The 19,218-nt window shown below is 35.8% G+C and overlaps 1 protein-coding gene across 3 annotated transcripts in view; it reads right to left on the reverse strand.

Annotated features, from left to right (window-relative positions):
* LOC145664531 (uncharacterized) overlaps positions 1–19,218 on the reverse strand; it is an 825,817-nt gene that overhangs the window by 571,127 nt on the left and 235,472 nt on the right. For all 3 annotated transcript variants that reach the window (XM_081731281.1, XM_081731280.1, XM_081731279.1), the window contains exon 2: positions 16,940–16,994. The gene's annotated coding sequence lies outside the window, so the exon portion shown is untranslated. The remainder of the gene's footprint in view (positions 1–16,939; positions 16,995–19,218) is intronic.

A 19,218-nucleotide genomic window follows, 5' to 3' on the forward strand; every position in this document is an offset into this window, starting at 1 on the left:
CAGTTAGGCTAAAGGAGACTGTGATGATGAGAGATGAATGAAATGGCGGAATGAAGAAAGTGGGAGGAAACGGAAGAACCCCGAGAAAACCCACGCACACGACAATTGAAAATTGAGTTTACGAACAAGAAGTGCACCACTGCATTTCATTGATAATTCTGATTGTGTTTCATTTGCATTAAGAAAAGAAAGAAAATAATAATAATAACAAAAAGCGAATTTAAGATAATAAACACAGACATATCTACGGCAAAAAATTCGTTAATGTCTGTGTCATTCACCTTTTGCTTTTCTTTCTTCCTTTTTTATGCGAATGGAACATGACTACAGTGAAACGCGATGGTGTTCCTAGTTATCAAACCTAATTTTAACCTGTGAAACTTAATGTATGAGATTTCTTCTTTTGTAAGTAACAGAACAATGCTATATAATTCGTTTATCACGAAACACTCATACATACATACACACGCTGTGTTAGGTATATTTAGTTCCGACCATTTGTTTATTAACAGAACACCCATTTCTAAGTTAAAGCTTCATCGAATTAATATTTAATACTATTGAAGGTATATTTTTCGCTACCATGATTCCATGTAAACATAAAATAGGTTTTCTACATTAAATATTGAATTATCGATGAGCTGAAGCTGATTTCTCTCTGTTGCAGACGGATATATACGTGATAAAAATTTACTGGTTGTAGAGCAAAGGTTAAATTCGGATTCCACTTAGTAGTATAACAAAAAGTCACTTTTGTAGTTCTACTGCAGTAGACTGAGAGGATTTTGTTGTGCTTATAAGCTTTTTGCAACAGACCTCTCGTAGTAAGAAGGTAGAGAGGGAGGAACTGTTGGAATTATGAATTCCGTAGTATTGAACAACTGACTTTGCCTCAATTGAATTCTCTTCCGTAACTTACCTGTTTTCCAACAAAGATACTCACAAAAAATTATTAAGCATCTTAAAATTATTATTATAAGCGTTTCAGTTATATCTTTACGTACATTGTATGTATGGGAACGCGAGAATTAAAGCATAGAATAATAAAGATAATATAAAAACTTTTAACGGAGACAAAGCTTTCCTTTATGGAACGGAGTTCAATTTTGGAGAAATTTGTGTCATTTTATGGATCTTGCAGGTAAAGTATTCGACATCGCCTGGACAAAATCATAAGCAGCTTAGGATCTTTCGAAATTTGCCCACAAAACGATGCACCGGTAATATCCTCCACTGTATCAGCTTTTTCTATTATATACTATAATTATAGGGTAAGCCTACCTAACTTCGTGATATACCTTATTTCGTGATACGAGACAAGTTATTCTTCACAGAGAAAGGTAAGCATTATAGATAGAGTTACAGCGGTGCTCAAGAGAAGGTAGGAATACCGACAAATGGTGAAAAGGTTTTCCAGTGGCAACTGTTACCGTGTGGACGTCACTCACGATGTTAGTTGATGCAGGGTAGAAAGCGGTTCTCAGTCAAGTGATCTTCGAAGACCAAATATTTTGTGTCTGTGTACGGGGTTATTGTGTAGCTTTTGTTACAGACGTTTGCTCTAAAAATACTCTGGTTGTCATTTTGTGTGAAATCTTGAAGAAGTAATGCAATTGTAAAGCAATAGACGCTTATCAAATTGCATCATATTCTTATAAATTTTGTGTCAGAATGGCTCATGGTCGTTTTGAGTTTCATTCTCTCTTCAACTTTTCCCTCATTAAAGCATTTTCCGTAAATAATATCATATCTGGTTTCACTAAAAGGGGAATATTTCCTCTGAATCATCACACAATGTCCAGTGAAGCACTTACAACAGTCCCAAGACGTCTCGATTCCTCCCTGGACGTGACTAGGTCTGTATGCGCTGAGAATGAATCACTCGCTTAGACCAGTAGTTCTACATCACCGATGGATAGTCTTCCCCGTGTACCGAATTAATCCTGCCTGACAAAAACAATACTGTTTCTAGCAGAAAAGCTCGACGAGACACGAAGGCAACAGTTCATCTTCCTGATTAGGCACAACGACGACGGCAAATGTCACTACAGTTCAACGTTATTCTCCAGCTAAAAAACAAGTTTCAGCGTAAGCAAATTGATGACTTGAGCGCTAATTGTAACGAGCGCTACAGTTTGGGAAAGAATCGTAGCCCCCGGATGCAGTGCTGCTCCTGATTACGGTGGTTTCATGAAAGGAGCCAGAGTTTTAATTCAGCTGACAACCATTTTCATGTGCAGCATATGTGCAATGACAAATGAGTGATACAGATGGTGATAAGCGCTTCTTTTACTATAGCAGTTGTGTTTATGTTCGGCTTTACTAATATAGAAATTACATTTAGACCCTATCCTGCATGCTTGGAAATGTGTATTTTTTCAGTCATCCTCCTTAATATCACGAAGTTAGGTAGGTTTACCCTTTAATAAACTAATCACTGATCAAAGCACACTCATTTTTATTATAAAACTAATACCATCTTTTAAAATATTTCATAATATGTAACACGATATTAGTTTCATAAAAAACGGTTTGATCTGTTTAGCAATTAGTTTATTATCTAATGATGCACCGATCTTTATAGCAATAACAACAACGACCTTCCGAAGTAAAACTACACCGAGAAATGAACATTCCTTATAAAATACCATTTTTGGGGCACTAAGAGTCGATTTCATGAAAAAGGCAGTATGTATGTAAAATTTTGTAATGGTAGATATACCTATTCTTAATCTGCACCAAGTACTTTATGTTATCCGCGAAATATTTAAAATTAATGTTCTCCCATTGTAATTTTGCACCAGTGAATACAATTCAGCTTATAAAATATATTTTTTATTATTATTAATTATTATTTTTGCAAGGTACTATGAGAAAAGGTAGGATTATGTATAGAGGGGCGTCATTTAGGGGGAAGGGAGGGGCATTTGGCCCCCCTGAGTTTGAGATTTATATAGATTTTATCAATGAAATAGTAGTAAGTCAGTGAAAAACGCGAAATTTTACTTATATCAAGGGGTTTTGCCCCCCTTCCCAAGCCAAATCTGAAATAACGCTACTGTATGTATTGATTTTGTATTGCTTATCCGCAGCAAGTACCTGACGTACTCGCGAAAACTTCTAAATAGCCTACGGTCTCTTTCCAATAATACCTGCAAATATGCCAAACCAACAATGTGGATATGTGCAAAGAACAAACAAGGAAACATTACGCTTTATATGAGATTTTCTTTAAATTTAACAAAATTCGGGAGCTTTGATGAACACACAACGGATTTTTCAAGCAGTAGATAGCTATTTAGAAACAATGCACCTGCGAATGCTCAAATGTAATAGACGAAAGAGTGGAGGTCAAGTTTCCCTCAAAATGAAATATGAAGAGATCTTGACACAGGCGCAGTGAAAACGAACAAGAAAGAAAAAAGTACACGTAGTAAATGGACAGAAGAGTATGAACAGCCGAATTGGATTTTTCCATTTTTTCTTCCTCCTGAGTGGTATCTCTCTCTCTCTCTTCTCTATATTGTAAAGAGAGACGTGATACGATCAGGCTACAATTTCTACATCTGCCCATCCTATTTCTTCTATTCCCCCCGTTTTCTCTCCCTTCCGTATGTCACTGCAATAGGGATGTTCTGTTCTGCTGTCTGGAGCGACCATGGAGTGCCAGAAGATAAAGTTCCGGTTCACGAATTGAATTAAAAACATTGCGGTTTCAAAATCCTGGAAGGAATGATGATAGGAACACACAAAAACTTCTGCCCGTTTGATATTTATTTCATACGATCTGCTTCTCATTAGAATGAAAAACATGAAGAAACAACAGTGAATATCTATTCCACACCAAAGCACACGAAAATTAAGAAACTGGAATAGTTTGGTTCCACAATCCATTCATTACAGTTTTTCATATAGAAATATCTTGCATTTCAGTCACGTATATACATTCCTGAAATCTATTTCTCCAACAATAAGTTTTGAACTGAATTCATAAATTTCTCTCACCAGGAGAAGAATGAATATATATATATATATATATATATATATATATATATATATATATATATATATATATATATATATATATATATATCAATAAATAATCAGTATATGTCATTTCTTAAAAATTGTACGTACAGTATGAATCAAATTCACAATCTAAGGTGGGTGAATATTATATAATGTTGATTCAAATACCCAATATACCTTCGTTACTTGAAAATGACTGAAGGAACTCGGATGAATCTGCGCTATAGCCACTGGGGGTAAGGCTCTGCTTAAGAGGACATATGACCATCATGACGGTCTCCTCTAATCCCACTAAAAAATTGTCAAATAGGACAAGGGTCATAATAAAGGGACATATTATGACATGTCGTTCGAGGTTAGAAAGTAGCTAGAAAAACGAACCTGACATTGAATTTTTGCTTAATTTTATTCCTGTAAAAGTGATTAACATGTCAGTGTGGGAGATCAGCATGTTGGTGATGTCTTCGTAGTTTCATTGTTGCAAGTGAACCAGAATAGCATTAACCCTTCGGCATCGCATTCACATTAAGTTAATAATTGTGGGCGCACTACAAGAGTGATTGCTTCCGAGTTTAACAAACCGCGTCCAGAACATCTGTATACAGGTATATATCACACAAAACCGCGAGTATAATTTTTACCCAGCTTAGGAAAGCAGGTTGTGTGTACAAACCACGTAATGGACGTCCGAGGATAGCTACGAAAGAAAACATATCAACTGACGTTGGTAACATTTTCAAGTGCACGTGTCAGCAATGCGGTGATTCGAAGTTCAGTCATACGAATCTTGCAGTAAACCAAATGGTATCTCTCATACAAGCTGCATTTACAGCAACATTTAACCGAATACGACTCCGACAGACGATCAAAGTTCTGTCATTGAGCCCTGGAACAATGGCATGCTAACTCAGTTTCCCTATGAGGTGGTGATGTTCAGTGACGAAGCACTTTTGCTCTTTGAATGGTGAGGTAAACAAACAGAACCATCTATCAGGTCAGATGAAAACCAAAACTGAATTGGTAGGCGAAAATGTGTGGGTGAACAGAAACTTATCATGTGGTGTGGAATATGGGGCACAAGCATTGTGTGCCCCGTTTTTACTAAAGGCACATTGAATGGTGACCGACGTGGGAACCTGTTACACGATGAGGCTTCCCATACTTTCGAATCCAGAAGGTACGTTTCCAACGTACTTTCAACATAACGGTGCGCTTTCGCACTATATGAGGTGCACGGCCGATAGTGATTGGATTAAAAGTTTCCCCGCCACTGGATTGGCAGACAGGGCTAGTGAAGTGGTCAACGCGATCCTCAGATTATCGATATTAAAATTATTCAAATACAAATTTGTAATTTTCTTTCGTTATTCGAATATCCTTTTCAATATTCGAAGAGTTGTTCGAATAATTGTATTTTTATCCGAATAATTCATTGTCTGAATAATTATTCGAATTTTAACGGTACTACTCCAGACTTCATACACCTAGGTCTTTTCCCGTGGAGACATGTAGAAGATATTATGTACCAGGTCAAAATCAATAACGTTCGTGAACTGCAGCACTGTGAATCTTGATGTTCTGAGGTTACATGACTGGAAAAAACGACTTGCGGTATGCATCAGTCATCGCACAAGAATAGTTAGGTAAATAATTTTATAAATATCGGATTCATGGATTTGGTGACTTTCTAGCTTCAAACGGTATTATCACATGACCCTTTGCTATTTGAAAAAAAAATCAGTTCGATTCAAGATGGCCACCATAATAATCATGTATAAAGCTTCTAGACACCCCGGTTTAGTCGGAGCAGTCCCTAATTTGTATCATCTGACCCCTCTGTTCCGAAGTATTTGTTTGGAATTCCACGTGTCCCACTTTCTCCCCCAAATATAAGTTAATATAATTCGTGCTAATTAAAAAAAATCCCGCTTTTATTATTCATGAATACTCAATTGGTAAGAATAATCTACTCTCTGTCTCTCTACGAGACCATACATCTAAATAGCTCTGCGATGTATACAAGATTGCTACTCTTTTGACGTTCTCGGAACTCTTTCTTCCATTTTAATACTTCTTTTCGACAAGAAAAGTAATGATTAAATAAAAATAAACAAAAACACACAGTTCAAACGAGAATAATATTCAATATAGATGTTGTCGTCATAAGAGACAATGCATAACTATAAATATAATGCACATTTTAACAGAGTGCCCCGGTATATTAATCTAGAATTATGGAAGCCCTAGTCATCTGCCCTCTTAGATGGAACCCCACTCTCAACATCCATAGCGCAATTTTCACCCCAATTCCTGAATTAATTTCCAACTTACAAGGGTGTATTCAGACTTACACTCTATTATATTTAGTCATGTATAAGTAATTTAGTCATGTAGATGTGTAAGTCTATCACCACATGCAAAATCATTATTCTTTTGGCTTTGTTATTACTTCTTAAAGTAATTGTTCTGACATGAGATAGGCATAGTCAACACAGTCTCCTTTACTGTTATTATTGAAAAGATTTTTCAATTCGACATCACTCCCTATACTCTATAGCAATACAAAGGTTTTCGATGCTAAAGAAAGTTTCTCAAGCTAACCTAAATATATTGCTTTATTCAATATAAAACAGTCACGAGGAAGCAGGAACAATCACAAACAGCAGAAAAGCATTAAGACTCACTCTTGGTGCTTACTGCTATTTTCCTTTCAGAATGGAATATTCTTCAATAAAGAGGCGCCGAATATTTCCAGACATTTATCTACGATCATTTGACACAATTATCCATGAAGAAGAAGTTAAAATGGGTATTAGTGATCCGTTCGATGTTAATAGGATGCGAAACGATAAGAGTCCAAATGTGAAGGAGAGACGAGGATACGTATATAGACGTTTACACCCCCTATATATATATATATATATATATATATATATATATATATATATATATATATATATATATATATATATATATATATATATATATATACAGAGAGAGGGGGGATACGAGACACGTTCCGAAAGTAAGTTTCTTAATTTGTTTTGAACGAGAAGATGGTATTCTATGCGAAACAAACAATTCCCATAAGAAATAACAATCCGTTGCTGGTTTAACGGAAGAAGCGTTAGGGAAGATGGAATGACGCATGTGCAGCAAAACGCAGAAGAGCAGAGAGTAGCAGCAGACCGAGGTTATTAGAGTACCAATTACGTTGGTAAACAGGCGCGTGCTGACAACGTAGTCGCCAATGGAAGTGCGTGCTGTTATCCGGTACGAATGGGCATGCGGGACTAATGCGTCCTTGATCCATGAACACCTACAGACCGTGTATGGTGAAGAGGTCATGTCTCGTCAAATGGTTGGTCGCTGGTGTTGCATGTTCAGTGAAGGAAGGTAGAGTATGGAGGGTGAAGGTCGAAGTCGGCGTCCCTTCACATCCACGAATGGAAACAACATTACTAGAGTACAGATCATGGTGTTAGCAGACAGTCGCATAACGGTGCCAGACGTGGAGCCCACACTGTATATTGGTCGTGCTCAGACCCATCACATGCTCCATGATATGTTGGGTTACCAAAAACTGTCTGTAAGATGGGTGTCGAGAAACCTGACCCCGGATCACAAAAGTGCAAGAATGGGAATCAGCCTCCATCACTTGATGGGGTACGCGCGAAAGGGAAATGAGTTCCTGTTCAAAATCATCATAGGTGATGAGATATAGGCGCACTTTACCCCAGAAACCAAGGCTGCCTCAATGACATGAAAGTATTCCAGTTCACAAGTGATGAAAAAATTCAGAATGTCAACCTTCGCAGAAAAAAAAAATGTTATGGTCACAGTTCTGGGAGGCGAAAGGTATGATTCTCCTTGATTTCCCGTATGAAGGGTTCATCAATGCAGCACGCTACTGCGACACCCTCCCCAAAGTAAAGTCCGTCATTTGACGAAAGAGACCAGAGCTCTTGAGTGAAGGTGTTGTGCTCTTGGACGGCAACGCAAAACCATACACAGCAAGGCTCACACAAAATCACATTCGTCACTTCGGATAGAGGAGATTGGATCAACCTGCCTGCAGTCCTTGATCTTGCCCCATCGAACTTTCACCTGTTCCCTACATTGAAAGCTGCAATCTCGGAACTTCACTTTTAAAACAATGGTGAGGCTGTGCGACAATTTGTTGCATTGCAGAACACCGAGTTTTACCGGAGTGGTTTCTTCAAATTGATTGCACGCAACGACAAATGTCTCAATATCGGTGGCGACTATGTCGAAAAGTAGTGCAAGATGTATAGTTCATGATGGCATGGCGTATGTGTTTGGCAGTTACGTTTGTGTGAAAACACGACGAATCTTACTTTCGGAACGTTCCTTATATATATGAATTCTTTGGGCTGGAACGTTTCGACGTAGAGAATTCACATAAACTCACCCATTAATTAAATATAAAGTATGTGTCAATTACATATGAACTACTATAATTAATTTGCAAGCTTCTGACAATAGTGATACTTTATTAATCCGCAGTAACTTATTAATGAAGTATTTTCTTCCAGATATATGAAGTCAGGGAATTCCTTCAACCCACAGGATCTCGCTTCCTGGATCTCAAATTACTACACCACTACGGAAATTTAATAGGTACTTAATTACCTTTAATTCATTCAAATTAATTGCTAATAATTCGACCATAACTTGATAATACCCAGAGTTCGTAACTAAAGTTTTAAAAAATCCCAGCGATTGTTTTATATTTAAATGGAGAATATTGTAGGTAAAAAATACTTCATTCGAAATACATCTTTACAAATAGACGCCAATATAGTTCCATATATCGCATGCGTTAGATCCCAGTGATTGCAACATAACAGAAAAACTGGATATTTTTAAAGTGTTAAGACATCATGGATATGTGAAAGAGTGACTTCGAGCGTAAGTACAATATACTATCTTCCCTCTGAGAGCTCACGTGGTGTGAATTTCCAATTTCAGTACCATTAAATGAACCTCGACCTTAAATAGTTTTCAATTTGTCTCCTTCACCCAATTTACTTTATTATTTTCTCCACGTTCTTTTCTTCTGAACGAGACCAATCAACCAATTTTTCTTGAGATCTTCTTAGCGTGCATAATCCATATTCTTCTTTCGTATCGCGAAACAAGTACGAAGAAAAATTACATGGCGAGTGAACCCATGACGCAGTTCTCAATGAGCATGACGCCATCAGGAACTATCTCGATTCTACGGCCGTGGATAGAGCAAAGGAGGAGGGGAACAGTTGATTGATGCGAAGCAATATATTTCTCAAATTGAAGAGACGGCAAGGCTAATTCAGTGCAACCTCTTGCGGTCGGCGGAGATATTGGCAGCCGCACAAAACGGTTCTCCCATATTTCTCTTTGATGCCTTCTCTATTCCAATTTTCTCTTGCCCCGGTGTTGGAAGGAAAAGGAGCGTCCTCGACGAGGTCTGCGTTCGCCTGAGTGCTTCCTTCGAAGAAGAATTTTCTGCATTAGAATTTCAAATGGCTTGACATTATTTTTCAGTACTGAAACGAGACTATATAGCGAGGCTCCTTATCACACTGATCATTGCCGTGATTGCTCTTGCTTAGTTTCCAGAAGACGCCAACGACAAGGAGGGGAAAGAGATAGAGAACACTGACAAAGCTTTTGTACTCCATCCCTCTGGCGGTGAAATTGCCAACTAGAAATATGGAACATTATACTTCCTCCACGTTTTTCCAGAAAAAAGAAGCCATTGATTTTCCACTACTACCCCATAGATTAGGGATCTCCAATATAAGCAACCTATTACATGTCCTGCATCGTAACATATATGTCCTGATAGTACGTTATCTGATTCTCATTCGACATATGAACAGTGTTCCCTATTAAGCAATATATTATCCTAATCTCCCCTTAAGCGCCCAGATATAGCGATAAAGTATAACTCATCTTCCAGAATACATAAGAAAAACGTTCTCTTGCTACGTAGCCTATATACACGGAAATTGCAAATTGTGAGATTATCATTCTATTGTGACAATTACAGGTAATACAATAATACTCAAGCTGATTTCAAAAGTGTACAAATCAGGCCATCCTACAGTACTTTTTTAAAAATATGTTAGTTTTTTGTAAGTGGAATGAAAAGAATACAATTATATTGACGTTGGTTTCACAAAACTATTTAGATGTTAATATTATATATTCGAGGGTGTCAAAAATTATCCGCAATGTAGCTATATATATATATTTTTAAATTTTTTTTTGCATTATTCACATTGACCTCTATTCTCGTTTATTTTATTGTTATGCTCTTGTGGTCATGCTATGAAAGTTTGATCCTAATTCCTTCATTTGTCTTCCTTTTGTTGCAGATAGATCATGGCCGCTCCATTAGAAGTTTGCATCAAAGAGGAACAACGAGCAGTCAAGACCTCTTGTGAATTTTTTAATGAAAAATGATTTATGTCATATTACATTTTTTTAATGAAACATTTACTTATGAAACATGAATACAAATGGCTGAGTGATTTACAAGAAATTCATCTGAAAAGAGCTCATCCCTAACAATAAACTACCCCTTCTGGATTTTCCCAGAGAAACGACTTAAACCGTAATATAGATATGCTAATGAAATATTAATTTATAGAAAATAAACAAAATCATAAGAGTCGCTTTTCAGAAAATAGCATTTTCTTATTTATTTATTTTCATCCTTCAGTAAACTACTCTTGTTTTGGAGGATAGGAATAAAATTTGAGAAACCCCTATGAACAATCGTATAAAAGCCCTAAAATTAATATTTAATATTTGGCCTCGATACATCGAACGGTGTGGTCTTTTGGCGAGTGCTCATCAGAACCATCGCCCGCTGGAGTCACTCACTCGCCTCTCGCTCTAAACACAGGATGGAACGGGCGGTGATTAGGACTAACAGATGGACGGACATCGAAAAATCCCTTTTTTCATTATGTAGATACTATGAAACGTGTAAATCTATTAAAATCTATAATTCGTTTTTTTTCACAGTCACCATACTTTCTATCTTCTCTTATCATCGTTCGGAAGTTAAAAAAAAATAATTAAAAACTTCGAATTCACAGTTATAGATGTGTATATCGTAAATTGATTGTCTGTATTTTTTTTTTAAAGTTAAAACCAAATACTGACGCATACTGCCTCACATTAACACTGAATTCAACCTGATTCCTCGTAGATAACCGCAGAAATCATTGCTGTATGTCAGAATTAAAAATGGTTGTAGAATATTAAAACTTAATGCCAGCAATGTAGTGAGTCGACATTCAGATCGTCCTACTATGATAACTGTTGCATATGAAAACATATATTACACTTCCTAACCGCAAAAGAGAAGTCTCTGTTAGGTAAATGAAGGCTTTAGACGACCATTTAATGTCAGCAAAGTGAACAGGGTAAAAAATGTGAATTATATTTTAATAATGCGTTCGATTGACCGATGAGAACTTAAAAAAAAAAAAAGACTATACATTATTGGTCTTTCAGTAGCTGAACCATGATATTTGCATGATCAATTTTATGTTAGGCCATAAAAGTGTCGACCATTGATTAACAAACACGAATTCCGTTTTACCAAAAGCTTTTTTTTTTTTTTTTTTTGGGCATGCTCCATCATATGCTTTCGCGAGCGTGATATTTTATAAATGAGCTTGTACAGATGAAAGCCTTTGTCACTTTCAATAGGAAATTATGATCCACTCATTATCCATGACATTAAATCAAACTCTATATATTAGTTATCATGTATTACATCTGCTGTATTTATTAGCTGCTAATTTACTGATTCAGAGTTCGATAACCTGCTAAGTCAAAAGAAGACGCACTGGCTTCCCATTTTTTGATAATGATACTACTATAATCGCACTTCTACCATCAAATCCTTTAAAATTTGGCTTAAGCGAATATATTAATGTTATGCGAAATAACTACGTACATCAAAGACTACAAAATTATCAGTAAGTATACTGTACTTTTGCTGTAAATTTGAATGTTCAAAATAATACAAGTGTATTTAACAAATACACTTAGTAAGGTATAGAAACAATAATTCTGACAAGTACTGCATCGTCACTGATAATATATAACTAATATTGTAAAACGAACATTTGGAAATCGCAATGTCCAAACTTCCTTTGAGCAATAATTATCAGTGGAAGGAATTAAAATGTTATTTTTTTATCTAAATTTGAGAGATTATGTGAAAATTGAGAATTCTTCATTTTCATAGAAGTGATAAAAAAATTATCAAGTTAATATTCCTCAATTTTGTTGAAAATGAGAGAGAAAGCAACTTTCATATATTCCGAAAATTAATAGAAGTTTCACCTAGGTACTTGTATGATCTTGTCTTTATGTATAAATCACAATCAAAATTTAAAATGACCTATTCTCAGATTTTGCCCTTATTTCGTCAATTATAGTATTTTCTTATCAAGCCTGTAATATCACAATTCTAATTTCTCTCGAAAAATTCCAATAAAAGGCAGTTTACTCGTTGGGGTTAGGTTTGTTCAGACGATTTTTCTTTTCTTTTCTTTTTCTTTTTGTAAACGAGGCTAATAATTTCATTCATCTAACATACAAATATTATTATTATTATTATTATTATTATTATTATTATTATTATTATTATTATATGAAAATCTTGTATGTGGTCGAGTCACAGAAGGATGGCTGAACGGTTTGAAATGAATGTTTGAACACAGTAATCATTTACTTCGTACTCGGATTTTGTCATGTTACTTTGATTAAAATGCGTATCCTAAAAGGGGAGTGAGGGGACATAATTTAAGTGAAAATTTGAGTATTTCATGAACCTGTCAAGTTAGGAAGATGAAACTCGGTACAGACTATAAATTCATTAAAAATAAGCGGGTATGTATCCCAGAGTTTTTGAAATTTATTAGTTTTCTAGGGGGGCAAAGAAGTATTTTACACATATTGATTCGCCATATTGAAAGCGGCCATGTTTATTATTTGTGATCGCATCACGGGAAAACGGCTGAACAGTTCGAAATGAGTTTTGGAACGTAGTTAGTATCTATCTCCAGGTAGGTACTTTGATTCAAAAGGGCGTATCTTAAGGGAGTGCGGGACATAAAAATTATTCAAAAATAGAGTATCTCACGAGTCCCTCAAGTTAGGAAGATGACATTTGTTAACTTTTTTTTTTTTTTGATATTAAGAAATATTAATCTTTTTTAAAAGAAAAGAAACTCTGGCTTGACTTAGATCAATACGAATTTCAATCCCAGCTCTCCATGGAGCATACAGGCCCCCATGATTAATCCCCTCCTGGGACCTTTACGTCAAAGTTCGACACTGCTCGCATTTATGGAGATGGTAAGAAATCGCCCCTCTTGGATGCGGGTAAAAGAAGATAGAAAGGAGGTTATGTTATTGTACATGATTCCTTGTGATTAAGCAAGCCGTGCTACAACATTACATATGATGAGGCAAAAGTCTAAAACTACCCTCATTATTTACTTGCTGATGAGTTATCGACTGTTGAAGCTCACATGTGGCATCCTATGTGTTATTCGGCATATGCAACACCCAACTCAGGGCTTCTGTCAACCTGCAAAGACACACGTTAACACTGCAGAATCCACAGTGATCTGTTGCTCGACATATTGGATATTGATGGTTTTCTGTTTATAATCCATGTATTTCAGATGACTCGAAAGGCATGAGATACGGGTGGCCACTCGGGTCATCTCCGACCAAACCAATGATCCACAGCAACTGCTGCTCATTCAATTACTGTTTGACAAACAAAGCAAAGTATAGAGGTGCGTCTTTGTTGGAAAAGCTTGGGAAATTTTCTTTGATGTTTAATAGTGATCGGAATACGTATTCCTGAAGCATGTTCAAATACTGCCATTATAAGTTCCCATTGGTGAAAATAGTCGCAGAATTCAAGTAACCACATTCCACAGCACGCTAGTTACTTTCCAGGGTCACCCTCATTACATCAGTCCTCAAAAAGGAGTTGTTTCAAACAATAAATTTAATTTTGTCAATTTAATGTGGATTTCAGAACATGACTGACGAAGGAACATGGGATGCTGATCTGTAATCGCGAGAAATTCAGACTTTTTAATTGAGTATTAATTGACTTACATAATTTAAACTTCTAATTAATGTGGAGATTTTAAAAAAGACACATTTGCAGTTTCTAGACTGCTAAATACGCGTGTCTGTTGTTGCAGGATGCCGCTTTTTATATAAAAGAAGAAAAAAAGAAAAGAAGGAATAGGCCCATCCTCATCTGGCAAAAGGATAGAGAAAAACATAGTAATTAATTGGCAGTAATTCTAATGTGAAGACAACGTGTTTACTGAGATATTGCAGTGTATAACTTTCCAGTAATTGTAAAACATGGAAATTGAATATTTTATGCACTTACAGAACATATTTCCTTCTTGGTGCAGTGGTATCTCCAGAAACGTCATCGCAATCTTCAAAGTTTGGAGGCAATAAGAGATACAGCAGAGCTAACAAGTGAAACTTACTTTAATAGACGACATACCTACCTGCAGAACCAAGGTCAGGGAAAAATAAATTACTCATTTCTGTAGTCTCTTGACAAAAAAGAGGGAGGGGAGAGCAATATTATTTTATTCAATTATAACCTTCAACGCGAAGAAAATCTAGGATCAGGGAAGATATTAATAACGAAGAGGAGATGAAGAGAAGATCTGAACAGTGAGTAGAGTTTTGCTAAGTACCTATACCTACCACGAATACGAAAGTTCTTTGTTGCAATCCCATTCTTTGGGGATTTATGATAGGTTTGTGAGATTTCTCCCGGCTCTTCCGTTTCTCTTACTTTTCATACCACGAACTCTCAACCAACATTCACTTGTACAATCCGCAGCAAAAAACCCTGCAACATGAGCATGTCAATTTATTGTGAAACTACGCCTAACAGCGCAGGGAATCAACATTACGTCTAAGTGGTACGAATGACGACAGGAGAAACCTCGGCGTTCTCCCTTGCACACTTATTTTGCACTTATCTTGCACTTCGTCGTTTCACAATAAACTTGTATGCTCGTATTGCAGGTTTTTTGCTGTGGACTGTACGTTCTAATGTACTAAACTCTGGGATGTAATATTAAATCCTTATACTTTCTACTCTGAACCTACGAAAAGCTGATTCTACAGAGGAGAGAAATTGCAACATACTGAATCAACCATATTCTCTAAAACAATTTGTTAAAAATTCTAACGTGCCGCTGTCCAAATGTTCCAGTCGATAGACCCCATCAAGCTGAAAGAAGTAATGTATTTGGAGGTAAACTCTGATGCGTAGTTTTTGAGAAAAATGTTTTTAGGTGTTGAAGTATCTCATTCGTTGCCATTTAATGAAATCGATCGTTTTTATTCTCCTAGAATAGATTTATTTATTTATTTATTAAATAAGGAAAATATACATTGTTAAGTAGCTCAACCACGCTCCACACACAACAATCCACAGGATTGCAATCAGGGAACTAAGGAGGCCAGGAGCTAGGAGTGGTGAAATCGTAAAAATGTTGTAACAACCATTTTTGATGTTACGGTCGGTATCGTAGGGAGCTGAATCTTGCTACCACAAGTAGAGTACTCCAGCAGCTACCTTCTCCACTTAAGTCTTGACAACAGTCTAGAGCGAGTTTACTTAGCCATCCGAATTGAGCAATAGACACTGTTCAAAGACGTGGAGGAATCACATTTCATTGGGGACAAGAGGAACTTATAGGCAGATCATCAGTTGTTCTGGGGATTGTGTACTTGGTCCTGACAAAAGTTTCTTTCGTCAGAGAACCAATTTATTCCTTTTGAAGAGGATGCCTCACTTCGTTGTTCGATTCTTTCCTGTCAGGAGTTGCCTTGTGTTTCTTGTGTGGTGATAGCGGAGGTCCTCATTGATATGGACACATACCAGTAGATAGACCTCATTGGGTAGAACAAAATGATGGTTGAGTGTAACATGTACTCCACTGCTCCATTGCCTGGGTCTTCCATCATTTTCTCCTGCAATTGTTGGGTGAATTATAGTATTCGGCGGCAATCGAAACGGCATCTGCGTGTTCTTCAACCCGCTACGTCTTTGTAATTTCCATTGTACCTCTGTATTTCACGTTGTATTACTTTTACGCTGTTCACTCAGCGTTGAGCGACTGTTTGGTCGAGGAATTTGTATGTCTGGCACGAATCAGAGCAATAATGGCAACAATGCAGGGTCCTGAGGGCCCGGGCCTTCCCGAAATCTATTTTTTTTCTCTAAATTTAGTCTAATTTTAAAAATTTTAAATTTTAATATAATTTATCTTCATATTGAATACCGAAATCCCTGCAAACATGCCTGATCAAAGTTTTTTTTTTTTTTAATATTGCGGTTGCGTTCACTCACCTATTGCAGTTTCTTTTAACATCACAGGAGTATTTGAAACAACAGATTAAAGAATCTGCCAAATTCATCCGGCACTCTACAGTCATGTACAACATACAGTGTTCAACCTAGCCAGAACGCCCTGTATACTTTGTGCTGACAAAATTACTCAATTTTCCGTCGATTATTCAAATATTCCTTACTGGACTAATCATACGAACAATTATCTGTTTAAATTTTGATCATATGGCTTTTTGGTATTCGTATAATTATTAAGTTATAAGAATACATTGAAACAAGACTATCAAAACTTCTAGCAATACTAATATAAGTATAGTCACAGACGTACGGGCAATAGTAAGTTCCACTACAGTGTTACTTTACTCTCTGTGACCCACTTCAAACTCTTTTGTGTATATGCACACACATGTGTTTCATTTTCACAAATGAATTAACACGAAACAGCAAATGATTAACACTTACACTCTCAGAAGAGTCGGTTGCTGGTGATTCGCTGGAGTGAATTTTCCATCTTGTTCTAGAAAGAAAGAAAAAAAAGAAGAAAATTAACTTGAAACTTTAAAATTAAAAAAAAAAGAACGATACAAACTGTAAATATCAAGGAATAGATTAATAGATATAGTACATCAGTAAATATTCTGTAAGTCATGTTATTAGGTGTTATGCAGTTCTACGGAGTTAAAACATAAGAGGATTTCCGCGTGATTAGTGTAATCAGAGATGGCAGAGATATTAGTCATTTGAAAAATAAGACGAAGCGTACGCAATTCTGCTTAGGGAAAGAGATATATTTATAGACCAACAAGAAGAAAGGACATTTCTAAGATGGAGAGGTAAAATAATTATCTATACGTAAAGAAACTTCAATAATTCTTAAATGTTACTCAAGTAGAAATATATGAAAGGACAACTTGACACACTAAGATAAAGAAAAATTAAACATAGTAGACTATATCGCACTTTAACGTTATTCAAAACGGAAAGTCAGAGTTAAGTAACAAACAAAATATGCAGCGACAGTGTATCGTATGATGCATTGGGAACTTAAAATCTTAACGTAGTGGATTCCTCACCCCAATAAGATTTTATGCACATAATGCGTCATTTTTGTGTTTGGTGTGATCAATATGACCAATGAACTTTGAAAACAGATATGTTTGAATCTTCTATCAATACTACGCACAGTACATATAAATTGTTTTACCACACAGTGAGAAACAAATATTTAAATAAAACTACTTGCTTACTTTACGATTATATTTACATTTCCCCCCCGTAACGTTCATATTTCTGAATTGTAGAGTACTCTAAACAAAAACTTGAATTCTCCTTAACTCTCTTATTACTTAAAATTAGCGAAGTATATATATTCTCCTTCTATGTTTTCTTTATCCATCCTATGAATTTTCCATTTGTCAGCATACTATTCAAATTTAATTAATTCTTTGTTGTTTGTCAATAATATTAGTAACATAAATAATATTAGATGATAAAAACTTCGAATTCCGACTATGCCGTAACTCATTTCCTATGTTTTGCCATATTTTCTCAATAAAGGATGAATAGTGTATATATACCACACTTATAAAAACTACATGGTATGAATAAAAACTGAAAATATAATCCTTTGATAACAAAATACTCTCACTTGTAGATAAAGTGGGAAGCAGAGCTGGAGAAATAAACTCTATATGACAAAAAGAAACACAACAATATGAAGGAAATAGTTAAAAAGGGACGGAAAACGAATCCAGATATTGAAAAGAACTTACAAAGATAAAGGAAAGAAAATATAAAAAGGGGGATATGAAATGGAAAAGAAATATCCAATAAAGTTTTGGAAACATAAGAGAACAAAACAAACAATACATTTCTATAAAACTCTGAAAATCAGAAATAGAGCATTATTCTCTTTTTCGTAATTTAAAAGAAACAGAAAGAAAAGAGCTCAGAAAACAGAGAGAAAAATGAACACATAGGAGAATGGATTTTTTTAAAATTCAGAAAGAGAAATTCGTATCTCATATGTGAAGCAAAGTTCCGAAGATACTGGTGGTTGAAAACTGTGTTCTCACAAAAAGAATTGTAATAATAATAATAATAATAAAGCAAAAAAGAATTTTCAACGACAAGCTTCGTCTCAATCTGATCCTCACATTACCTTTCTTCTATTTCTCCAAGTGAATGAAAGGGGGGGGGGGATATCAAAAGCCACAGAAGGAAAGTCTCTTTTATATACATATCGAGTAGAAAATGGTTATGAAAGTCGAATTTCAATGCCTTTCTGGAGAGAGATTTTCCAAAACTACGTACAAAAAGAAACACATTTCTCAAATAGTACAATCAGCACTTTGTATAATATATGCATTATATACGTACATAGCACACACAACATACTATATTAATATTATACAGACTAGCATATTATGTGTTGATAATACGCTTACATTGTTATGTGATTAACTAGTAAAACATGCACAGTTTTGCTCAAAGGACTCTAGCTATCCAAGTTTCTATACAAAGCTCTGTATTTCGCTTTGACCTTTATTTCTAGTCATTGGCGGCTCCAGAATTGTACAACAGAAGTCACAGAGTCACTGGGAGAGACACGACTACCCCTCCACAGTTTGGGGTCTAGTGATTTTTTGCTTTGAAGGAATTCTTTAAATTCTGGTATGAGGTGTAAATATAAGAGGAAAACAACTACGAATTTACTATTATACAGTGAGAAACAATAATAT

This window comes from Thermobia domestica, chromosome 11 (assembly GCF_964235325.1).
Source record: "Thermobia domestica chromosome 11, izTheDome1.hap1.1, whole genome shotgun sequence".
In the NCBI taxonomy this organism is placed as follows: domain Eukaryota; kingdom Metazoa; phylum Arthropoda; class Insecta; order Zygentoma; family Lepismatidae; genus Thermobia; species Thermobia domestica.